The sequence below is a fragment of the Pteropus vampyrus genome, unplaced genomic scaffold (genome assembly GCF_000151845.1).
Source record: "Pteropus vampyrus isolate Shadow unplaced genomic scaffold, Pvam_2.0 Scaffold97, whole genome shotgun sequence".
Classification (NCBI taxonomy): domain Eukaryota; kingdom Metazoa; phylum Chordata; class Mammalia; order Chiroptera; family Pteropodidae; genus Pteropus; species Pteropus vampyrus.
This window is the reverse complement of record NW_011888878.1, coordinates 636,233-661,474: the sequence shown is the minus strand read 5'-3', so window position 1 is coordinate 661,474 and position 25,242 is coordinate 636,233. Positions and strand designations below refer to the sequence as shown.

At 35.8% G+C, this 25,242-nt stretch overlaps 1 pseudogene; it reads left to right on the top strand.

Moving 5' to 3' along the window:
- Positions 1 to 10,185: 10,185 nt before the first annotated feature.
- Positions 10,186 to 10,303, top strand: LOC111742627 (annotated as a pseudogene).
- Positions 10,304 to 25,242: the final 14,939 nt, after the last annotated feature.

Here is a 25,242-nt window from a genome sequence, read left to right as displayed (position 1 = left end):
TCCTTCACTAGCAACCACACCAAAATTATAACAAAACCACAGAGCAACCAGTACATGGAGTCACCAGAAGTCTGGATGAACAGAAGCCTTACAACTAGGTCACCTCAAATAACAGGTCACCTCAAAATGGGAGGCAAAGCAGAGATGCAAAATGGCCCTGTCCTACAACTGTGAGTGGCGATCGAGAATCAAGAGAGCAGTCTTAGCTGCAGAGACACCTCCCCACCTGAGGAGCGAGGGGTCCCGGCCACACACTGGGCTCCCTAGCTCAAGGTTCCAGGAAGAGACATTCCCACAACCTCTGGCTTTGAAAACCAGTGGAGGGTGTAGCTGAGTGAGACAGAGGGCTGTGGGAAACAGAGACCTTCTTTTTAAAGGCTCACTCCCAGCCTTATTCTCTGATGGTCTCACTTGCTTTGAGCTCACTTGCTTTGGGACAGCTGCTCGAGGAGCACCAGGGACATACAGAGAGGTGCTGAACTGTCGGGATTCTTGCAGAATGCTGGAGGGGCAGCTTGCTCCCAAACAAAAGTATAGGCAGAAGCCATTGTTCCTTTGTTGAGCTCTCCCCACTCCCAGCCTGCAGACACAGGTGCCATTAACTTGGATAACTTAGGTAACTCCACCCAGGGGATTCCCTGCGACTCTGCCTCTCCCAATTTGTGGGCCCACCCAAGCTGCTTCCAGAGATTTCATTTCATACAAATGGGCTGTCTTGGCTCCTGCTATGAACTTCATAAAATCTCTCAAAGGCTCTCAAAACCCAAAGCAGCAGCATTTGGCCTCAGCATGCCCTGTACCTCTTGCTGAGCAGCCCCAAACCCTGCACTAGTGGCAGCCAGCCTTGGTTTCGGACTTGACCCCTTGAGGCACCTATAAGCCTAGCAACGGTGGCAGCCATATGCGGATTGCTTGTAATTCTTACCAAGTGTTCCCAGAGGTACACAGGCTGCACCCGATCTTGGCCTACAGCTGGACCCCTCTCAGGTCTGTGCCAAGGGGTCCCACAGCACATTTACTACATAAAGTCACTCTACTAATACTGGGAGATTCAGGAGCCCTACCTAAAACATAGAAACAGACACAGAGAGGCAGCCAAAATGGGGAGCCAAAGAAACATGTCCCATCTGAAAAAATGAAGTTTCAGAAAAAGAATTCACCGAAATGGAGACAAGCAATATACCAGATACAGAGTTCAAAACACTGGTTATAAGGATGTTCAAAGAATTTAGGAGAAGAGTAAATGAATACAATCAGAACTTTAAAAAAGAGATAAAAACCATAAAAACAAATGGAAATTATAAAAGGAAACCAGTCAGAAATGAAGACTAAAATATCTGAGATGAAGAGTGTATTAGAGGGAAACAACAGAGTGGAGGAAGCAGAGGATCAGATCATCAAAATAAAGGATGGGATAGCAGAGGACACCCAATCACAATGGCAACAAGAAAATAAAAATCCAAAATAATGAAGATAACATAAGGAGCCTATGGGATAACATCAAATGTAACACTTGCATCATAGGGGTACCAGAAGGAGAAAAAGAGCAAGAAATTGAAAACCTATTTGAAAAACTAATGATGGAAATCTTCCCTAATCTAGTGAAGAAAACAGACACACAACCCCAGGAAGCACAGAAAGTCCCAAAAAAAGATGAACCCAAGAGGCCCACACCAAGATACATCATAATTAAAATGTCAGAGGTTAAAAAAGAAGAGAAAATCTTAAAAGCAGCAAGAGAAAAGCAAGTTGTTATCTACAAGGAAGCTCCCATAAGACTGGAAGCTGATTTCCCCAAAGAATCTTTGCAGGACAGAAGGATGTGTCACGAAATATTCAAAATGATGAAAACCCTAGGTTACAACCAAGATTACTTTATCCAGCAAAGCAATCACTTAGAGTCGAAGGACAAAGATCTTCCCAGACAAGAAAAAGCTAAAGGAGTTCATCATCACCAAGCCACCATTACAGGAAATGTTGGAGGGAACTTCTTTAGAAAGCAGAAAAAATATGTAGCAAAAATATGAATAAAGAATGGCAATAACTACATATCTATATAATGACTACTTCAAATGAAAAAGATTAAATGCTCCAATCAAATGACAGGATGACAGAATGGATAAGAAAACAAGATCCTTATACTTATGCTGCCTACAAGAGAGTCGCTTCAGATTAAAAGACACTCACAGACTAAAAGTAGGGGGATGGGAAAAGATATTTCATGATGGACCTAGAGAGTAGTGTGCTGAGCAGAGTAAGTCAGACAGAGGAAGACAAATGCCATATGATTGCATGTGTATGTGGAACCTAAACAAAATAAACAAACAGAAACAAACTCATAGATACAGAGAATATTTTGAGGGTTACCAAATGGTAGCGGGGTTGAGGGAGTTGGTGAAAAAGGGAGAGGGGATTAAGAAGTACAAATTGCAGTCTCTTCAATAAATGATGTTGGGAAAATTGGACAGATACATGCAAAAAAAAAAAAAAAAAAGAAGCTGGCCTACCTTCTTACACTGTATACAAGAATAGACCCAATATGGGTTAAAGACTTAAATGTAAGACCCGAAACCATAAAACTTTTAGAAGAAAACATAGGTAGTAAACTCTATGATATTACTAACAGTAATTTCTTTTCGGATATATCTCCTCAGGCAAGGGAAACAAAAGAAAAAATAAACAAATGGGACTACCTCAAACTAAAAAGTTTTTGTATAGCAAAGGAAACTAGTAACAAAACAGAAAGACAACCGACTGGGAGAAAATATTCACTAATGATACATCTCATAAGGGGTTAATATCCAAAATATATAAAGAACTCAAAACTCAACAACAACAACAAAAAAAACAATACTATTAAAAAATGGGCAGAAGACCATTGACTACAGAAGAGATACTTCTCCAAAGAGGAAATACAAATGACTAAAAGACATATGAAAAGAAGCTCAAGGTCACTAAACATCAGAGAAATGCAAATTAAAACCACAATAAGATATCACCTCACATCTATCAGAATGGCTATCATCAATAAATCAAAAACAAGTGTTGGTGAGGATGCGGAGAAAAGGGAACCCTCATACACTGTTGGTGGGATTGCAAATTAGTACAGCTGCTATGACAAACAGTCTGGAGGTTTCTCAAAAAATTAAAAATAGATTTACCTTTTGACCCAGCAATTGCACTTCTGGGTATTTACCCAAAAAAAAATCAAAAAAATAATTCATAAAGATCTATGCACCCCAATATTCATGGCAGCACAATTTACAATAGCCAAAATACAGAAGCAACCTAAATGCCCATCAACAGATGATTGAATAAAGAAATTATGGTTTATATATAGAATGGAATATTACTCAGCCATTAAAAAATAAATGAAATCCTACCATTTACAACAACATGGATGGACCCAGAGGTTATTCTGCTGAGTGAAATAAGTCAGACAGAGAAAGACAGATACCTTATGATATCGTTTATATGTGGAATCTAAGAAACAAAAAGAACAAACTAATCAGAAACAGACTCACAAATATAGTGGACAACTTAATGATGGACAGAGGGTAAGAAGGTTGCGGGGCTGGGAGAATGGGATGTGGGATTAAAGAAGTACAAATTAGTAGCTGATAGATGGTCACGGGGATGGGGAGCACGGCATAGGGAATGCAGTTAGCCTTAATACATTGGCTAGATGGAGGGTCAGGGGAGGGAAAGTGCAATTGGGGGGATCACTTATGAGCTATATAGATGTCTAACCAATGTATTGCATACTTGAAACTAATTTAAATAAATAATTTTTCTTAAGTACAAATTGGTAGTTACTAACAGTCATGGAGATAGTATAGCATAAGGAATATAGCTAATAATATTATAATAACTATGTATGGTGTTAGAGGAGCACTAGATTTATTGGGGTGATCATTTTATGAGTTATATATGTCCAATCACTATGTTATCCTCCTGAAACTAACATAGTATTGTATGCCAACTATAACTAAAAAAATATATTTAAAAAATTAAGTAAACAGAGCCTCAGGGGCCGGGGGGACTATCACAAAGATCTAACATCTGTGTCACCAGAGCCCCAGAGAGAAAGGAGACAGAGAGTACAGCTAAAAATGTACTCAAAAGAAATAATGGCTTAAAACTTTCTATATTTGGCAAGAGTCATAAACTTATAGATTCTAAAAACTGAACAAACCCCAAGCAGAATAAACATAAAGAAATCTATGCAGAAATATATCATTAAACTTCTGAAAATTAAAAACAAAGAAAAAAACCTTGAAAGTATCCAGAGAACTATAACACCTTACCTATGGGAAAAACAATTACATTGACAGTGGATTTCTCATCAGAAACTATAGAGCCAGAGGAAGAGGCACAGTATTTTTCAAGTGCTGACAGAAAATTACTGTCAGCCTAGAATCCTATACCCAGTAAAATGTCCCTCAGAAATGAAGGGGAATCAAGGCATTATCAAATAAAGGGAAACTAAGAGAACTATTCTAAAAGAGTGGTTACAGGAGGGTCTCTAAACAAAAAGGAAATAAAAGGAAGAAGCTTAGAAACTCATGATACAAAAAAAAAAGCAGTAAGCAAAAATATGAAAAATGCAATAGATTTTCATTCTCTTCTTAAATTTTCTAAATTATGTTCAACAGCTGAAGGAAAAAGTATTACACTATCTGATGTAGTTCCAAATGTATGTAGAGGAAATATTTAAGACAATTATAAATGGAGGAAGGTAAAATGATAGAAGCAGTAGATTGAGAATTTAGGTTATATAATGTAATACCTAGAGCAAAAAAAAAAAAAAAGCTTAAAAAAAGCTATCTAATACAAAATACTTGAAAACATGTAAATAAAATGTAATTCTTAAAAAAATGTTTAAATAATCCACAGAACTCAGGGGAAATAAAACAGAAATGAAAAACAGAGAGAACAAACAGAAGACAAAAAGTAAAAACAAGCCCTAATAATTACATTAAATGTTGTGTTGGTTTTCTATTGCTGCTGTAACAAATTGCCACAAACTTGATGGCATTAACGATATGAATTTATTATGTTACAATTCTATAGGTCAGAAGCCTGACACAGGTTTCACTGGGCTAAAATTAAGGAGTCAGCAAGTCTTCCTTCTTTTCTGTAGGCTGTGTAGAATCCATTTCCTTGCTTTTTCCAGCTTCCCAAAGCTGCTTTTATTCCTTGGCTTGTGGCTCCCTCCTCCATCTTCAAAGCTGGCAAAGGCAAGTTGCATCCTTCTCACATTGCATTACTTTGACCTCATGTGCTTTCCTCTTCCACTTTTAAGGACCCATGTGATTACATTGTTCCCACCCAGATATTTGAGTTATCCCCATGTCAAGGTCAGCTGTTTAACAATCTTAATTCAATCTGCTACCTTAATTATCTTTTGCCATGTACAGTAACATATTCACAGGTTCTGGGGATAAGGATGTGGACATCTGTGTGGAGACACTCTTCTGCCTACTATAAATATAAACGGTCTAGGTGTTCCAAATAAAAGACAGAAAATTACGGAGTTTTTTTTTGAAATATGACCCAACTATAAGCTATATATAAGAAACTTCAAATATAATGATACAGGCAAGTTGAAAGTAAAAAGATGGAAAAGATATATCATTCAAACATTAATCAAAAGATAGTAAGAGTGGCTATGTTAATGTCAGATAAAGTAGACTTCAGGCACAGAAAATAACCAGAAACAGAAAGGGATGTTAAATAATGAGAAAAAGATCCATGCATCAAGAAAATGTAGCAATCTTAAATGTGTATACACCAAACAACAGAGCTGCAAAATATGTGAAGCAAAAAATAATAGAACCGAATGGGGAAATAAACAAGTTTATAATTATGACTGGAGACTCCAACACCCTCTTTCAAAAACCAACAGAAAAAAATAGGCAGAAAATCAGTAAAAATATAGAACTCAACAATACCATTGACCAAAAACTTGTGATATTTATAGAACACTCCATCCAACAACAGAAGAAAGCATACATTCTTCCCATGTGCTCATGTAACATATACTAAGATAGACCCCACATCCTGGACCGTAAAATAAACTTTGGCAAATTAAAAAGAATTGAAATCATACATAGTGTGTGTAATAGACTGCATTGTTCCCAAAATTCACATGTTGAAGTCCTAATCCCCAAAGTTACCGTATTTGAAGGCAGGCCTTTGAAGGAAGTAATTAAGGTTGAATGAGATCATGAGCAAAGCGCTAATCCAATATGACAGGTATCTTTATAAGAAAAGAAATGCCAGAGATGTGTGTGCACAAAGGGAAGGCCATGTGAGAACACATTAGAAGATGGTCATCTGCAAGCCAAGGAGTGAAGCCTCAGCAGGAATTAAACCTGCTAGTACTTTGACATTGGACTTACAGCCTCCAGAACTATGAGAATAAACTTCTGTTGTTTAAGCCACCTAGACTGTGATATTTTGTTATGGCAGTGCTAGTAAACTAATACAGTTTGTTCTCTGATCACAATGAAGTCACACTAAAAATCAGTAACGAAAAGGAAAATCCCCAAACACTTGGAAACTAAACAATACGTTTCTAAATAATCTATGGATCAAAGAATTCTCGAGGAAAAGAAAACAATGCATTGTACTGAATAATAATGAAAATATATCAAAATCTATAGGATACAGGTAAAATAGTGTCAAGAGATGAGTTAATAGCATTAAATGCCTACATTAATAAAAACTCTCAAATCAATAACCTAAACTCCCTCTTCAAGAACTAAAGTAAAAAAAAAAAAAATCAAAGCATACACAAAGGAAATAATAAAGAGCAAAAATAAATAAAAATATAGCTCCAGCTTTCTAAAAGTTTATAGCTTATATTTAGATAGATAATATTTATATGCAACACAAAACAATGGAAAACCAGAGCCTTTCAACATCAAGAGGGATCTAGGTCTCTTATTTTTGAAGCTCCCAGTATTCTAAAAAAAATAAAGAATGCCAAAAGAGACTTTTTGGTATTGTGGTAATTTTAAAACTTTACATTTAGTAAACTGATCCTTATAAGACAAAAAATGCAGTAATTATTCACAAGATAATGACATAATTTATAAATACATGAATTTAGCATGTACTTCAAAGGGTCCAATAATGGGACAAAAAAGAAAACCTGTATAATAGAATATAGTCTTCATTAAACACATCTCGGTACACATGACTATACCTATAGTCTTATTAAGAAATAATATCACAAACCTACATTTGAGAATCTGCAGATCATAATACATAAAATAAACCAGCAATTATTCTACTCTAATATTTCCATTGACAATATCTCAACCAATAATAAGCCATTGAAGGTCACATTTTTTTCTTTTGCTGCTAATTATTTACAAAACTCTGCAGGGTCTACCATTTGTGGTATTATCATAAAGCCATATTCTGAAATTGCATCAGTCTTGAGTATGACAATCACATCTGTTACACATAAAAATGTCAGTATGCCTGTTATGCAAACTGAGTAGATAAACACCTAATTACCCAATACGAATGCACAAAATGCAGGTTTTGAATGTGAAAATATCACAAGTGTGCCGTGGTAGAACCTAACAGAATTGTCCTGGAGAGAAACCCAAGGCATCTGACTGTATGAACCAGACATTTATATGGGCTACTTCCACTATCTCATCTGCCATTCGATACTTTGGAGGCATGCAGCCCCCATGGAGACCACTTTTGCCAATGGTTCCGCCTGTTACAGAACCACATGGGAACAGTTTCAAGTGTACCAAGGTAAAAAGTGCTATCAGATCAGGAGTCTGCCAGTGCAAATCTGCTGTCTTAGCTAAATGTCCTCTTGCCTGGCAAAGAGTCAGCTTGCCTTGCCCCACTCAGATTCAATTTTAGATTGCAAGTCTGCCTATTTCAAATGAGAGTCAATATCATGAGTTCCATTTTTCTACATTAGCAGGCTCAACTGATAGACACAGGCCTCTTGCGGATACAGTGAGAGGTTCAAATTTGAATTGCAGGGAGGAATCAGAGTCCAGTGGATTGGGCCATTTAGTCTTTGTTCAATTGCCCATGAGTCATGTAAGCTTAAAGCCAGTCACTTCAACTCTCTAAGCCTCAGTTTAATCATCTGTCAACAGGAATACTGCCCAACCTCAGGGTTATTGGGAAGACAGAGTGAAGTAATATATGACAAAACATGTGGTAGACATCAGGCCCTTAATAAACATTAGTAATACTAATAGCTGTCTGTTTCAAGCAAGAAAGCCAGAGGAGAAATTCAAAGGGGGAGCATCTTGCTGGTTCCTCAACTTGAAAAACTGGGAGAATAAAATGTCTACACCTGGATGGTCTTAAAGAGCTTAAAAATGAATCTGGGTCACAAACAACCTCTGCCACTATGAGTTTCTAGTTGAATTATATCCCCATTGTACTTTTCCATTAAAATGGAATTACTCCCTAGTAAGTTTCTTACCACTGTGATAAGAAGTCAGGAGGTCACTAGACCTTCACATCTGCCAAAAGAGGTTAAAAAAAAAAAAGTATTTCCATTTAACAATCGAACCTCTAAAAGGCTGGGAAACAAGAGTAAAAACTTGAACCTTATTTTATTTTATGCCAAAGCTCATGCCCCCTCCTCTGTACCACAATGCTTTGTGATGCTTTTCAATACCAGCATTAATAATTCCTCTGAAAGTGACTCAAGTCTCACTAATATCTAATATTTATAATGTGTCAGCCACTTTCAAACATTAAATTATATAATTCTTCAACCATCCTTTGTTGATATGAATAATAACAACCATTTATGGGAAGTCTACTAGGTGCCAGGTGCTGAACTAGGTGCTTAGTATCTCAGAACAGCCCAGTCGAGTATTATTTTCTTCTTTTCACAGAAAAGAAAACATGGAAATGACATGAGGCTAAGTGACCAGTAAACTGGCAATTCAGGATTTGAACGTATGTCTATCTTCATTACTAGAAACAATACAAACTTCCCTAGTCAAAAGATTAAAATATGCACTAATGTATAACAAAAAAATCAAAATTAAAAAACTATCTTAATATATAGCCAGGTGTAAAACAGAATAAGGAAATTCCTAACTGTCAGAAATAAAGAGAAAACTAAGTCTTAAGGAAAAGTAGGAGATAAAACTCATCAGTGGTAAAAGAATCAGATATAAGCCATAGGGGGCTAGGGGCAGGAATTTAACAGAAGTGAGGAGAAGGAAGAGGAGAAGTCACACCCATGAGAGTCAAAACTAAACTTTGTTTAAAAGCAGGAGCCATGAATGCTGTGCATTTTATTCTACAAGCTCAGTTTGCCGGCCTCGGAAAGCTACAAGGAAGTTAGTCATGTACTTAGGGACAAGGTTCAAAAAGAATAACCTGTAGAAAAAGAACACCAAACCTGTACCGCTCATGAGATGAGGATCATATTCCCAGGATATGGAAATCTCACCATAGAAACTAACAGAACTGTTTGTCCAAACCAATAAAACTCATAAATCCTTAGAAGAGGCAAATGCAAAATCACTCCTCGGAATGACTCCACAGGGAAAAGTCTACAACCCAGGACACTGGGATTTATGTAGTAAACAACCCCTACTGAAGAATTGCTCAGAGCAAAAGATTACAAGCCCTACACAGAAATAAGCCACATTGAAGCAGAGTTAGAAGATGCAATTAATGGGATCATTTGAACTCTGAGAATTGAAGATAATAGAGCAGTCCAAAAGAATCTTGCAAATAAACATGAAAGTAAGCTTCAAATAATCTAAGAAATAGAGAAAAGAACAGAAACTCTGTGTCAAGAACAGATTAGGTATAAATGTATTTTTTAAAGAGAAATTCTAGATATAAAAATATATAAGCAATGTTATTTTTTAAATAATGTTAAAGTTTCAGTTCAAAAGTCATTAAGTAGAGTTCATCAAGATGGATGTCCATACAAGGTTCATGAGTGGGGTCACAGTTGCAATGAGAAATGGACTACATATGGGTAGGACTGATGCAATAAATAAATATATTAAGGATAATAGGAGTCACTTTCCTCACATTAGAGAAAAGAATGGTAAATATGAAAAGAGAAAAAATAAAATTGATTGGAATTGAAGGTATCCTTGACACTTATGGCTGTCAATATAAACAGTTTGGGAAATAAATGTAGAAATATATACATGTGTCTATGGCCATGCTACCCTGAACAAGCCCGATCCTGTCTGATCTCTGAAGCTAACAGGGGTGAGCCTGGTTAGTGCTTGAATGGGAGACCACCTAGGAAGACCAGGTGCTGTAGGCATAAAAAAATAAATAAAAAATAAGGGATTGTAAACTGACAAGGTCCTTACAATCTGTGAGGACAACCAAGGGTTGCCTCACCTAAAACATAAAAATAAATAAAAAATAAAAATAAATAAAAGAAATATATACATGTATACATACATACATATATTTATGTATATGTATTATGCATGCACGGGAGAGAGAGAGAGAGGGAATATGTGAGTGAGAACTGAGATTTATAGCACTCAGATCTCACTTTCTAAATAACCACTCTGCACTAAAACAAGAACCAGGCTTCTTTGGTTAAATGGCTGCTTTCAAGGATAGGGCAGGGAAAGTATAAGGTGAGATTGGAATATCTTTGTAACAGAAAGTAAGAAAATGATTAAAAAAAAATCATGGGGAAATAGCAAAAACACAGACACCAGTGTAAAAGGACTCCTAGACAAATTTTGGACAATTCGAGTGTACATAAAAATACATATTGCAATCGATTATAATCCAATGAATAAAACAGGAATTCATGAGTCCATACTGATATAAATAATAAATGAATATGTGTGAAGAAAAGGAAGCTTTTCCTTACAGTAGACTGTTAATGAATAAATGGAAATAGAATAAAGAAACCAGAAAATCACAATTTGATAACCATCAGAGTAATAATTAATTCAGCCAACAAACATCAACAGATGCTAAAGCTTCTTGGTGAAAGTTTAATGAGAAATAGGATATTCGTATAGTTTCAAAGTTCTTCTTCACAAAAACCTTATTAATTTCAAAGGGATAAAGAGTACCTTTACAGTGGAGAATCCTGACAGCTACCACTTTAATCATGGTTATAATCACCAGCAGTAGAACAAATCAAAATCATGTGCCAATTGATTGGATGCAATGAGAAGAATATGGTATGATTTCTGTGATATTCCTATCAAAATTCATAACCTGAATCAGAGATACAAACACTGAAAGACATTACAAAATTACTGGGCTGTAATCTTCAAAAGTTTCAACATGAAAGTCAAGGAAGGAAGACTGAGGAACTGTTCCAGAACAAAGGAAATTAAAGAGACGAGACAACTACATGTAATGTGTGATTCTGTGCTAGATCCTTTTACTGTAAAGGGCATTATTGAGACAACTGACAAACTTTAATGAGGTCTGATTAGATGGTAGTAATGTATCAATGTCAATTTCCTGGTTTTGATGTTTGCTTTATGCTGGAGAATTTTCTTGTTTGTGAGAATTACACACTAAATCATTGGAAGTAATAGGGAATCACATTGGCCACTTACTCTTAAGTATGTCAGGAAAAAATAAAGTTCTTTATCATATTCTTAGAAGTTTTCTCTAGGTTTGAAATTTTTTCATATTAAAAATAAAAACATCAAACAGTAGAGCAGGCACAACTAATAATAAGTCAATTGTTTAAAACCTAGAACAGAAATTATTTTAAAACAAAGGGACACACATATAAGGACAACTAATTTCGATAAAAGCAAAAACATACAATGGAGAAAGGAAAGCTTCTTCAATAAATGTTGTTGGGAAAATCGGCAAGTCACATGCAAAAGAATGAAACTAGACTGCTTTTTGACACAATACATAAAAATTAACTCAAAATGGGTTAAAGGTTTAAATATAAGCTCTGAAACAATAAAATACATAGAAGAAAACATAGGTACTAAACTTATAGGCCTTAGTCTCAGAGAGGTTTTTATGAACCTGACCCCAAAGACAAGGTAATAAAAGCAAAAATAAATGAATGGAACTGTATCAAACTAAAAAGCTTCTGCATGGCAAAAGAAACCTATATAATTTTATTAACCAATGTCACCCCAATAAATTTAATTTTTAAAAAGTGATGCTAACAAGAAAAAATAAATCAAAAACCGTATGCTATATGACTATAAATGCAAAAAAAGAAACCAACAAAATGAAAAGACAACCAACTGAATAAGAGAAAATATTTGCAAACAATGCCTCAAATATATAAAGAACTCATATAACTCAACCACAAAAAATCAAAAAATGTAATTAAAAAATGACCAGAGGACCCAAGAAGACATACAAATGACCAACAGATATATGAAAAGAAGCTCAACTTCGCCAGCTATAAGGAAAATACAAATCAAAACCACAATGAGATACATCTCGCACCTGTTAGAATGGCTATTATCAACAAGACAAGAAATAACAAGTGTTGGAGAGGATGTGGAGAAAAAGGAATCCACATACACTGCTGCTGGTAGCATAAACTGGTACAGCCACTGTGGAAAACAGTACAGAGGTTCCTAAATTAAGAATAGAGCTACCATATAACCCAGCAATTCTTCTGGGTATCTACCTGAAAATTTTGAAAACATTTATTTGTAAAGATATATGCACCCCTATGTTCATTACAGCATTATTCATGGTGGTCAAGACTTGGAAACAATCTAAGTGTCCTTCAATGGATAATAGGATAAAGAAGATGTGGTACATATATACAATGGAATACTACTCAGTCATAAGAAATTATGAAATACTGCCATTTATGACAACATGCATGATGGATGAATCTTGAGAGTATCATGTTAAGAAAAATAAATCAAATGAAAAAGAACAAGAACCATGTGATTTACTCATATGTGGGATATAAAACAGAAAGCAAAAAACAAACAAACAAAACGAACTAATAGACACATCAAAAAGTATGGGAGTTGCCAGAGGGGAAGGGGCTGGAGGGAGGATGAAGAGGGTTAAGGGGGACAAATACATGGTGACAAAAGGAAACTAAACTTAAGAGGGTGAGCATGCAATGCAATATAAAGATGATGTATTATAGAATTGTATACTTGAAACTCACAGAATGTATAAACCAACGTCACCCCAATAAATTTAATATAATAAAAAATATAAAAATAAATAAAACAAGAGGACTAAAACATTGGTCGAAAACAAACAAATGGAAGGTTTCAGAATTTGCCAGGGCCTTTCATTAGGTCAGAGGAGGGTAGATGTAGTGTTTAACATTAGAATTTAAGAAGGCACATGAAAATTTCAAAGGTAGAATAAAGTAGAAAAAGAATGAAAAACTTTCAAATTAGTAGAGGAAAAAATAAGGAATGACAAAATGATCAATCTTGTAGAAAACTAGATAAAAAGTAAAACCATGGAAACTGAATAAGTATGATTAAAAAAAACAAAAGCAACACTGAAGTAAACATCCTAGATAAACCTCTTTCTATAAATATAATCATATCTTTAGAATCTCTGAAAATGGAGTCACTGTGTTAAAATTTATGCACAGAACTTTATTACAAACACATAACATTTGATTTATCAATGTTATAGTAACTTCGTAAACTATATATTTTTAATAAAAAAAAAATTATTTGTATATCTCTTAAACTTTACTTTGCCATGCTCCACCCATTGATAATACTATAGCCACACTATTCCTCTACCTGCTCCTCAAACAGGCCAACCTCTTTCGCCCTTAGGGCATTTGTATATTCTGTATCCTAGGCATGTTTTGGTCTCCTACTTTCCCCCACGCCCCATTACAAACATGCTCCTTTTGGTCTTCCCGCAATCACCACCTCCCCAAAGAAGTCCTCCTTTACATTCTTGTTTAAGTAGCCCTTCCTGGAAGGTCACCTCCCAGGTAACCCACAGCCACTCTCTGCAGAAAATTTTCAACGTTCTCTTCTAAAACTGAGGAGTGTAGCATCCCACCTTCTTATGTTAATTTTTGTAACATTGTCTTTATCTTTCGACACACCATATTCAATTTTTTTCTTTCATAAATCAAGCTTCTAAGTGCTAATAAAACATATAATAAAAAGGTAAATGGCCTCTGTATTAATCTTAGGTAATGCCACCAGTAATATGATTTTAAAGCCATATTCTCAAATTACATAAACCCTGTGGGGCTGATTGTCAATGTCTTTTATTCGTAAGAAAGCCTCATTGTGGCTGTCATGTAGTTTATGCCAAATCTTTTTTCTCCTCCTTCTAAAAAAAAGAAAAAGAAAAGAAAAACTTTGTTATAAAGAGACCCTTGTGAACTTAGTGCTGGTGAAAGGAGCCATACTAACAGTGTTCATAACCTTGGCTTAACCACAGGAGAAACCCTATCTTATAAATAGCACCGATATGCTTCACAGACACATCAGAAAATTGAGTTTTCCCAATAACAACCATCTAATACTGATGAGAATTTTTGTCATTTGAGTTCTTGCCATTTCCAGTAGGAAACGACCTGGACTACCACAAAACAACTGGCTTTAAGGGTCTGGTAATGGCCGCCAGGCATGAGCTGGTGCATTATTAACATTACTAGACCTGTCTGTAGCATTTAGGATTTCCAGAGTGTTTTACAATCCATTTTCTTAGTCATAACTCACAGACTTGTGAAGGAGGCAGCTCCTGTCATTTTTGCTTTGCAATTTGAATGCTGATCCATGGAAAGGTTAAATACCGTTTCCAGGGTCACCAAGAGTTTTCCTGACAGAGCCTACTTAAGCATTCATTGCCTCTGACATAGGGCTCTAGGGAGAAGGAAAGAGACTAGGTGAGGAAAGCCCTAAACTACAATGAAAACACAACACTATAAGTATATGGTCAGGAATAACCTCTCTCATAAACTGCTAAAGAAAACTATACCACAAAATATTTACCTCCAATTCCTGCTTATATTAAATAACATTATTCTTAGAATTCTTGGGGAATAGCAAAGCTATAAATTGAAGTAGAATAGGAAGAGGATGAAAGAAAATACATTGACTTTTTTAATACCTAGATATACTATTTATTTTTTATCTGTATCATGTTGAAACTAACATATGTAGCTTATATTTACAAATACTAATGTAGTTCTGTCATATGTGCTGAAAGCATGAGGTATTGTTTGATTTTTCTAAGGGTCATAAGAAGATCTCACTGTCAAGAGAACCCTCTCATTTTTCAGAGAACACTATATTCAGAAAAGTTAAGTGGCTCACTCAACATCACACAGGTACCCAGTGCACCTTGCCCCCAGCTCAGTGCCCTGCCCCAAAGTCATGCTATCTCCTCTGGCCTTCCTCTGTTGGATATGACTGATACTCTTAAATATGTGGAAAACAACATCTATGAAGACATTTAATTTGGGAGAGGTGATGAGTAGAGGGAACCAAGGCAAAAAGAGCTACTAATCAACTACAGAGGATTTGGATGAAATGCTAACAATACCCTGATCTGCTCTGATCGAAAAAACCTTTAAGGAAAGGAATCCATCATTGCTCAGTCATCAGAAATCCAGTTTACTTCTTATTCTAACAACTTGGTCAAAGAGAAGGGTGGAAATGCACATTAGCTTTGGAGGTGGACTGTGATGCCGATCCCAGGCTACTAGTCCTCACAATCATTTCTTTATTCAAACTGGCTTCTGCACATTGAAGGGTAAAATAATGGTTATTTCTAGAGGAAAGCACAATACTAGTGTACAAATCAAATCTCTAGCCTGTTCTCTGTTTATTCCAGATTACTAACTTATTTCCATTGCACTGTGGTTCATGAATACATTTGATCATAATAACTTGGCAGTTCTTGGGAATTAACGTTCTTTAACCCAGAGTAGAATGGATATCAAGGGCTATGGAGCAGACCTGGACTTTCAAGAAATTCCTGTCAGTCATACCATCCTCTAAGCAGAGTCCAGGCCTGGATCTTTCACTCTTGACTTCAGCAGCAAACCACAGACTTTTCACTGTGGGATTTGGGGATTTGATTTGTTTTCTCTTAGCCCTATGACCATGGTTTACTTTCCTAGCACGTGAGCAAGTTCATTGTCTTTCTGCCAAGCTCTACAGTTTGTCCCCCCAGAACAGACTTGGCACCCAAGACAACATAGTTAGGCAGGCCACAAATTCTCCAGAATGAGGAAATGTTGGAGACAGATAATAATTCAGCTGAGCATTCTTCCTGGCAGGGAGAGGGAGAGCCTGATTTGGACCTTAAAAGCCTAGTGGCAACAACAAATGAGCATTGGCCTGGTCCTCTCAGGCAAGATGAGGTAGGTAATGTGAAAATAAATTTGAGTTATTTGCAGCATCTCTCTACAATTAAAAAGAAAATCTGGTCACACTCTCATATAGGCCACTTTCGTGGAGTCATTCAGCTTTGTGCCCCTTGTTTGTGATTCCAAGCTCTTTGCATCTCTGACTGCTTCCCAGTACCTGAGGGTCAAGTCTCCCACTGAGAGCTTGGAAAGGAAAGCTAAAAAGATTTGGAGCTGGTGCGGGCGACTGTAGAGCACAGATGGCCAGTTAGCGACGTAATCTGTGTGTCTGCGAGGCATGTGCTGCAAGGAGGCAGCTGCTAAACCAAATGAATCAAGCCACAGTTTTTAAGGAGAGTGAGGATTGGAAAATGATAGAATTTTTGAATGTATGCAGCTGTGCAGGGCTATGATCGATGGTTAAAAATCAGAATTCTATGCACTAATTGATTGAGGGTTTCCCCAAAGTGTGACTCTCTGGAGAGTCCGAGTAATAATCCATTTCACTGGGGGGTCATTTTGCAAGCTCAACTTTAACTCTCTCAGTCTATTGTTCTACTGATATGCCGGAATGTGTTTTAGAATTATTGGTGCTCTGTGTTTTGGGATAAGATAGCAGGTCCAGATTTAAAAGAAGGTATTGAGCTGAAGGAGAGCAGGGAATGTTTTTATTCCATTTATTCCATTTATCACTTAAATGTGTGGCTTAATCTGTACGACTGGGTAAATTCTGAATTTTCTATCCATGGTGTAACCAATAATGTTAGTGGAAAATGAGCCAACATTACTTTGTTCTGGCTACATGAGCTGCACTGAATTCTAATTGTGTTGCTCTATCTAAGCCCCAGAATGGAAACTGCCAAGATCAATTCATTTTGATAAATCAGCTGTTTCTGGTGGCCATCTACACTAAACTACAGCTGCTTTGCTTTATTTTTCCTAACAAAATGAAGCAAGTGTGCTCCAACTATTACTCATATTGTTTTACTAAACTAATGAATTGCTCTGGGAAGCCTGTTATGAAGACTTTTGATCAATTATTACATACAAACTAGTTAAAAGGAAATACATCATAATTAAGCTAACAAATCTGCTGTGTTGCTACCTCTCCTGATGAATAAATTCCTTGGAGATGGAGGGGTTGGTGGGTACATAGGGATACTTTGCATTTTTCAGTTTATTGATTTTCATACTTTATAATATGATGGATTAACAAACACTGGCTCACAATTGCTCTTTGTCCAGAGTTGAATGGAGGAAAAAAATACCTTTTGGTCTCTTTAAAAAAATCTCCTGCACATGTAAGAGGAATAAGCATATGGTCTCCAGCAATAATACTGAGAACATTCACCTAGATCAAAATAAGGAAATGTATTTCAGCTGTCACTACTATGTCATTACAGCCCCTACTCAACTGCATTTACGTTGCCAACAAGAAGCCTCACCAGATCAAAATAATTGGAGTCAGGCCCCAGACAGCTGTGGCCTAGATAAAGAAAAACGAATGATTTTCGGTCTCCTGGATACCAAGAAACAGGCTATGTCATCGATGGCTGGTTAGTGATCTTGTTCTTCACTTCAGTACTGTTCATCTGAGTGTGGCACTTTCTGCATAGTTCTTGGACTGTCGTTACTTGTTATGGTTTAAAGAGAAAAGGATTCCATTTTCTTTTAAAGCCTTTTACAGCAAAGTTAGGGACTCAGACATTAAGGGACACAGAGAAAACTTTAGGAGTCTATAAAAAGAACTAACAATCCAATAGAATATAATAATATAATTTTATTGAAAAATAATAATTTTATTTTTAAAAACTGAGGTGAAATGGACATATATACATATTTATGGACTATTAAATGACATATAGAATGTGTCTCTAAATTAAAATTTAACCTTATATCTTACATAAAAAACGAAAATGGCTAAATGAAAACTAAGTAGTTAAACGTATTACAGGAATTTTTGGATATTTGTAAGAAATTAGCCCTTTAATACCTATGTTTAAAGACACTGTTAGTGAAATGCTCTATGAAATGAAACTTAATAATTAAAAATTTTGCTGGTCAGATATGAATGTGGGAAGGATCAAAGTTTGGACTTTATGCCCAAACAAATAGAAAAGAGTCTCTAGACTTTGGGGTAGTACATATCTCAGGAAGAATCAGTGTGCCATCTTCTTCTGTCCCATAAAAGAAGCTAAAAAAGAGTCACTTTTATTGGCCTCCACTTTCCCTGGCCACTGAATGATCTTGTTCTTGTCTGAGGGGCTCTTCCCCAGGAACTCTTGAGTCTCATTCATAGAGCTTCTTGTGGCTCTAAGTTCTTGTTTCTCTCTGTAATTAACCTTCTTTTTCCCTAAAATAAAGATAAGAACACCATATATGAGATAATTTTAGAAAACCAATATTAAAAGAGTCAAATCACTAGTAACTTAGAGAGTGGTCCCAACTTTTCTCACATCATAGAACACATAAAGTTAGTGTTTGTACAGATGAGGCTGTTTGAGGTCAGGCAACCTGTCGCCCTGTGGACTGAGAGCACAAATATCTCAAGTATACTGTAAGCCATTCATATGGGAAGCTTTGCTGTCCAGCAGAAGTTCGTAACTTTTTTTGTACCATGGACCCCTTTAGTATATAGTGACACCTATGGATCCCCTCTCAGAATAACATTTTTAAATGCAAAAAGAATAAAATTCCTAGGATTAAAAAGGAAACTGATTATTTTGAATTACAGTTATAAAATATCCAAAAACCAAATACACAATATAGTATATGTGCTTTTTTGTTACGGCCTTAAATAAGATCTAGTAACAAGTCTAGCAACTACCATGATTTCAAAGTACTTATGAGTATAAGCAATGTTTTAAGATACCTGCAATGATTAAACTGTGACATGAAAATATTTATTTCTGCAAAGTCATGCATGGTGCTAGTATTGTAGTAGTTTGTGGCCTGTATTCATAGTTGAGGGAAATGCCAAATTTCAGTTAGAAGTGAAAGAAAATAAAGATGTAATTCTTTTCAAATCCCAACTCACAGACTCCCTGAATTTTCTCCATGGAGCTCAGTTTGAGAACCTTGAATTACAAGAAGAAAGATACAGGATAAAAAGAGTCTTCTCTGTTGCTTTCTATTCTTCCCTGTTGCTTTCTATTTTTCCATTTCCCCAGATTTGTCCTGTGTCTCTTAATCCCCTTCCCTGTCTCCTTTTCCTGCAGTTTCTCGATATTTCCTCTCTGTATCTGTCTTTTCTTCATTCTTTCTCTACTTCCTCCTCTCATCCTCTTTACTACATTTTCTTTTCTCACTTTCCATAATCCACTTCTCGATAACACTCAGCACATGGGCAGGCCCATCCGGGAAGGCCCTTGAATTGGTATATTCATGGCAAACAGTGGAGGTTTGGGCAAAGAAAGAAATGCACCTTGAAATAAAACCAAGCTATGAAAAGGATGCAGCTTGCTCCAGGCCAGACCTCTCTGGCATAAATAAAAGAAAGAAAGCAGCTTCCACGGCTCAGGATGAAAATGGGCAATTATTTGTGACATTTTAGTCAAAATAGTCTGTAAGTTATCCTATCTTCAAAGTAGAATATTTGCAGGCATAATTTTTATCACTTAAATATCAACTTCATTCTATAGAAACTAAGGTTACATTAGTTAATCTCATATCATAATAGAAATTAGTAGTAACAAAACCCTAAAAATATTTCTTGACACTCAAGGAGATGACGAGGAAGCGCAAGCATTTAAAATTGTTATTCACGTACCTCGAATACACAACCATACAATGGCACTCAAAACTATAATACTAGTTCACACACACACACACATACCCTCCTTTCTAGAAGCACCTTATATGATTATTCTCTCAGGTGCCACTGAATTCTCTGGTTAGCCTTCTGGGTCACCACTGAGTAATGCAGAAGACTGTTATATCCCCCGAGTAAATAATTAAAGGAAATACTGAATAAATATGGAAACAATAGTAAAACGAGACTCATAAATGAAAGTTTGTTTTCAAATTGTGCCAGATAGATTGGAGTTACCAATGAGAGTGAATTAATTAAATGTTAACTATTTCATTTCAATAAAGCACATGTAACGATATTTATATAATTTTGTGTAAGATTATCTGAACTAATTTTGCAACAACAATTCAGCCACCTGGATAGAAAACTGTCTGAAAAAAATAATTTATAAGAATGTCAATTGAGAAAAAATACTTAATACTGTTCTATCTCGCCAAAAAAAATGATGTCTATTCCAATTACTTCTGACATGAAGATTTTCGTGTTATTTTCTTCTTAATTCAACATGAAGCAGACCCAATCAGGAGGCATGTGGAAGCATCTATGCGAGAGCCACACTTGAATTCACACTTTTTTTTTTTAGATGACTCATCCCTTTCCAGACTCCAAGGGTTTCCTTTCTTGTTGTTTCAAGTACAAATAAACATGATGTCTCTGGTTCATATCCTGGCTTTACTGACCAATTGTGTGACTTTGAGCAGTTACTTTCTTCTAAGTCTCAGTTTCTTCGAATATAAGAGAGGAGTAATTCATAAAGTAATTATAAAATCAGGACAGACAATCCATGCAAAGTTAATAGTGCTGAGCCTGGCACAGATAAGTTCTCAGTAAATAATATGGTGACAGTCTTTAATTGATCATCCAACTGACCAGATAATACTTCAAACTATGAGAAGGAAGCACAGTTGAATTTTGTATGATGTGGAATGCCTTTTACCTCCTTAGGAATCTATTTTGTTCTCCTTATAGATGGTGAAATATATACCAATAGTATGTTAATGCTATGCCATACTTCACACACAAAGTTGGTAGAAGTATGATTTTAATGTCAAGTATAAGCATCTCATATTATACCTAGGACTATGTCATCTCCCCTGATACCACTTAAAGAAAAATCACATCCACCTGGAGAGACAGCTATCATTGTTTCTATTAGGGAGAATAAATTAAAATTTTGTGATTTCTGTACTTCAAAATCCAAAGTACATTGGCTTAGCCTGGGGATTTCCAAAATAATAATTTTTTAAAGTAATAGTGATCTTTAAAACTAGGGAAATGATTAAAAATCCAACTCCTTTATTCGATATATTCAAATATAGTATCTATAAAAACTTTGTGTTGTGGTAATAATGTCTTACTATTTCCTCTCTCTCCTTGGTCTTTTCATTTATTCATTTCCCATTAATCGTAAAACTGAAATAAAAAGAGAATGAATTTTTTAAAGTCACTTTCCATTCTGGAGCTTTGTTAATTTCTTCTAAGTGTACTTTAGTGCAGTTTAATTTGTACCAAGGGTAGCGCAGTGTTATTGCACTATTCGCTTATTCCTCCAGATAGAAGCAATTAGCTGGGCTAGCCAAATCCTCCACCTGGCCACCATCAGCATATGCATAGCGCCAGGAGAAAACAGGAGGCTGAGTATTCCTTAGGGCCTGTTTCTTTCGGTATTCAAAATCCTCACTTTCTCCAGTGGGCTTGTGGTAGTGGAGGCATATTTATGGAACTCGGATCATCTCTGATCCTATTCCCTGTAGACAATGAACATAGTTATATTTCTATCCTGATAGATTAGTACCACATTTTTTCTATTTAAAAGCTATTGCACTGACAAATAAGACATATTTAAAATGTGCTTACTAATTTGACATTGGTTGATATTGGTTGATACTTCTAGGGCATGTGCACACGCACGCGTGTGTGTGTACAGTACTACCAAGCAATTTTCTATGACATCAGCTGGGTGTCCTACAATTTAACTCAATTCTGATACTATCCAACCTAGAGTTAGCATCAAATCCCACAGGTTAAGGGCTCAGTCTCACAAAACTTGACCACTCCCCAACTTCAAATGTCAATCTAAAGTTCTGGTTGTCGTCACCTGTGCTTTTGACCCACAAGCTGTAGACTGGATTTTCCCATGACCCCCTCTTTGAATGTGAAAAATGTATAGATTTTGAACTACGGTGAGATTGTCTTTGTAGGGTAACTGGACAACGCCATCCTCTGAATTAGATTTGATAAGTTTGAAGTGTAACCTGATATATACCTATGTTGAAAATGGCTTTTCTCTTAGATGTTAGCATTACTAGTTTCTAAGCATTCTTTCCAAAACTTAGCATTTTCTTTAATTTATAAGAAGTTCCACTTCCTAGATGTTATCTGATGAGTTCTCATTTTGACCTAGAAAAGATTGAACTGAAAAATTAAATCATGCTTCATCTAGGAATCTAGTAACCAAGAATGCAGACTTTTTTAACTAAGAACCCATTACGTCACATTTGAATGAAGCAAAACGTTAAGCATCTTGTATAAGATCAATGGTGTGAGGAAATGTGAAAGAATTTTAGATGAATAAAACAAAACGATATTTTTATTCTTCATGAAATGCTTGTAATTAACCTCATATTTTTATTTTTGAACAATATTTATATCTTTCTCCTTAGGTTTCAACAAGAGACAGAGGATTCAGAAGACTTCATCTTGGAGGTCTTGTAACTTTCACCTCATAGAATGATGATTCTTGTCCTTGGTCATGTTTCTCCTGGTCTTAGATGCTGCTAAATACCAAACCCACAGGTGATTCAGGAAAAATGCTGAATGAGCCATTAAACCAAAGAGCTGAAGGGAAGCCCCAAAGATCTTTTAAATCAAGTAACCAAAAGTTGCAAGTTTCTTCTTCTAAAGCAAATCAACTCTTTCTTTTTAATTAGTTTGGAAAACCATCTGTTAAAAAGCTTCTTTCTTTACTGTGTATGATTTAAACAGCTGTTCACAGTTGTAATCTAGGTGCCTAGCCCAGAGCCTTGTACATGGAAGATGCCATAGAGATATCTTTAGAAATAATAAGAGGTTAGTTTAGTGAATAGATGAATGAGTGAGTGAGTGAGTGAGTGAGTGAGTGAGTGAGTGAGTGAGTGAGTGAAGGAATGAATGAAGACCATATTCTTAATCTATCACTACCAATTTAGCAGAAATGTCCTGAGAAGTGTTGTTGTTAACAATATATTAACATATCAATATATTAACATTCATCATCATCACATATTCCCTATTCATACTGTCAAAACTGTGCAAATGTAGAATTAAACTCTAGATTGTTCTGTAGTATAAGAAGGCAGAGAACAGAGCAAATCAAGGTGGAGGAAATTTCCCAGTCTCTTTAACTTCTCTTATAAATTAACTATCCTACATGTTGTTCTGGATTTGAAAGGTTTTAAAACAAATTACTTTTTTTTAATCTTGGCCTCTTTAAAAATCAACCTAAATCCCATTTTTCAAATATAAAATGTCCTTCAACCATAAAAGGACAAAAAGGGAGGGGAAGAAATGATATATTCAAGGACACAGTTTTAAAGAATTAGATTGCTACATTGCCTCACAGCAGACAGCCTGGATATGACAATTGATAGGCTTTTTGGTGGCATTAGCAGAGTAGTAAATATAATATATATGTCATTTTTATTCCAGACAACAAGACTGGAGGTAGGTACTAGTGAATGACAGTAAATTGTACCAGATGCCAAGTAAATCTGAACACTTCTCATTAGTTGCACTTCTCATATCCATATACTAATTAGTATTTTAATTTTTAGGTATATAACTCAATACAAGGTTTTAATACAAACTCATGTAAAAAGAAAATCTCATAGATATCTATAGAACAAATTCTTGCTCTTGAGAACAGGAATCATAGTTTGATCAAGAAAATGTTCAGTACCTACCCAAGAGAATGAAATCCTACATCCACACAAAGACTTACATGTGAGTGTTCTTAACAGCATTAGTCATGATAACCAAAAAGGAAAAACAATTTAAATGCCCATGAACCAGTGAATAGATAAACAAAATGTGGTCCATCCAGACAGTGAAATATTATTCAGCATTGAAAAGGAATAAACTACTGGTAAATGCTACATGAATTAACCTCAAAAAACATTACACTAAATGAAATAAGCCAGGTACAAAAGACCACATATTATATTATTCCATTTATATTAAATGCCCAGAAAATAAAAATAAAAAATAAAAATAGAAAGCGTATCAGTGATTACCTGGAACTGAGGTTGGGAGCAGGAATTGACTTCAAAGGGGCCTGAGAGATCTATTTGAGGTGATAGATTCTAAAATAGGATTTTGGTGATAGTTACATAGCTCTGTAAATTTACTTCCCCATCAATCCTTATTTTACATCACCTCTCAGTAGAATGCTTCTGTGCTTTAGAGTTGCTGCTATAATGGATTCAGACTTTGGAGAATGTTGGGATGGGTGGGTGTATTTTACACCTTCAGCTCTCCAAAGTCCACACCATCACTTCCAACCTACCTACTGTGCATTTCCACTTGGATAACACATTGACAGTATAGATTCAGATACTCTATTTCATCAATTCTAAATTGCCATCAATTATAAAATAAACCATTACTTTACATCCCATTAATTTAAAAAGTCACCAATTTGATTATAATATGGTATTCATTGTAAGAACCATACAGCAAATTCAGACACATTAAGATGTGTATGGGGGGAAAGAAGGACACTGTGCCTTGGGTTCAATAAATTATCGTAAGGAGATGAAGCATTTCCTCAGCTGGACTTCAGAAAGGAAGATATTTCAAGCAGCTGGCAGCTCATGAGCAAAGGCATGGATGTTTGAAAATGCCTAGTCTGTTTAGGCGACTATGGCATCTGGAAAGACCAAAGCCAACTTGAAACAGCCTGTTATCGAAAAGATCTGAGCAATTAATCAGGTTTTCATCAATCATCTATAATTCCCTACCTCTGAAATATACTTCAGTATTCACACTCGAACTCACTGAAGCACAGTCTCATTTCAAATGAAAATGTACCATTCACTTCAATCTTGAAACTACCCTCTTTTAAATCACCTACAGAGCAGTTACA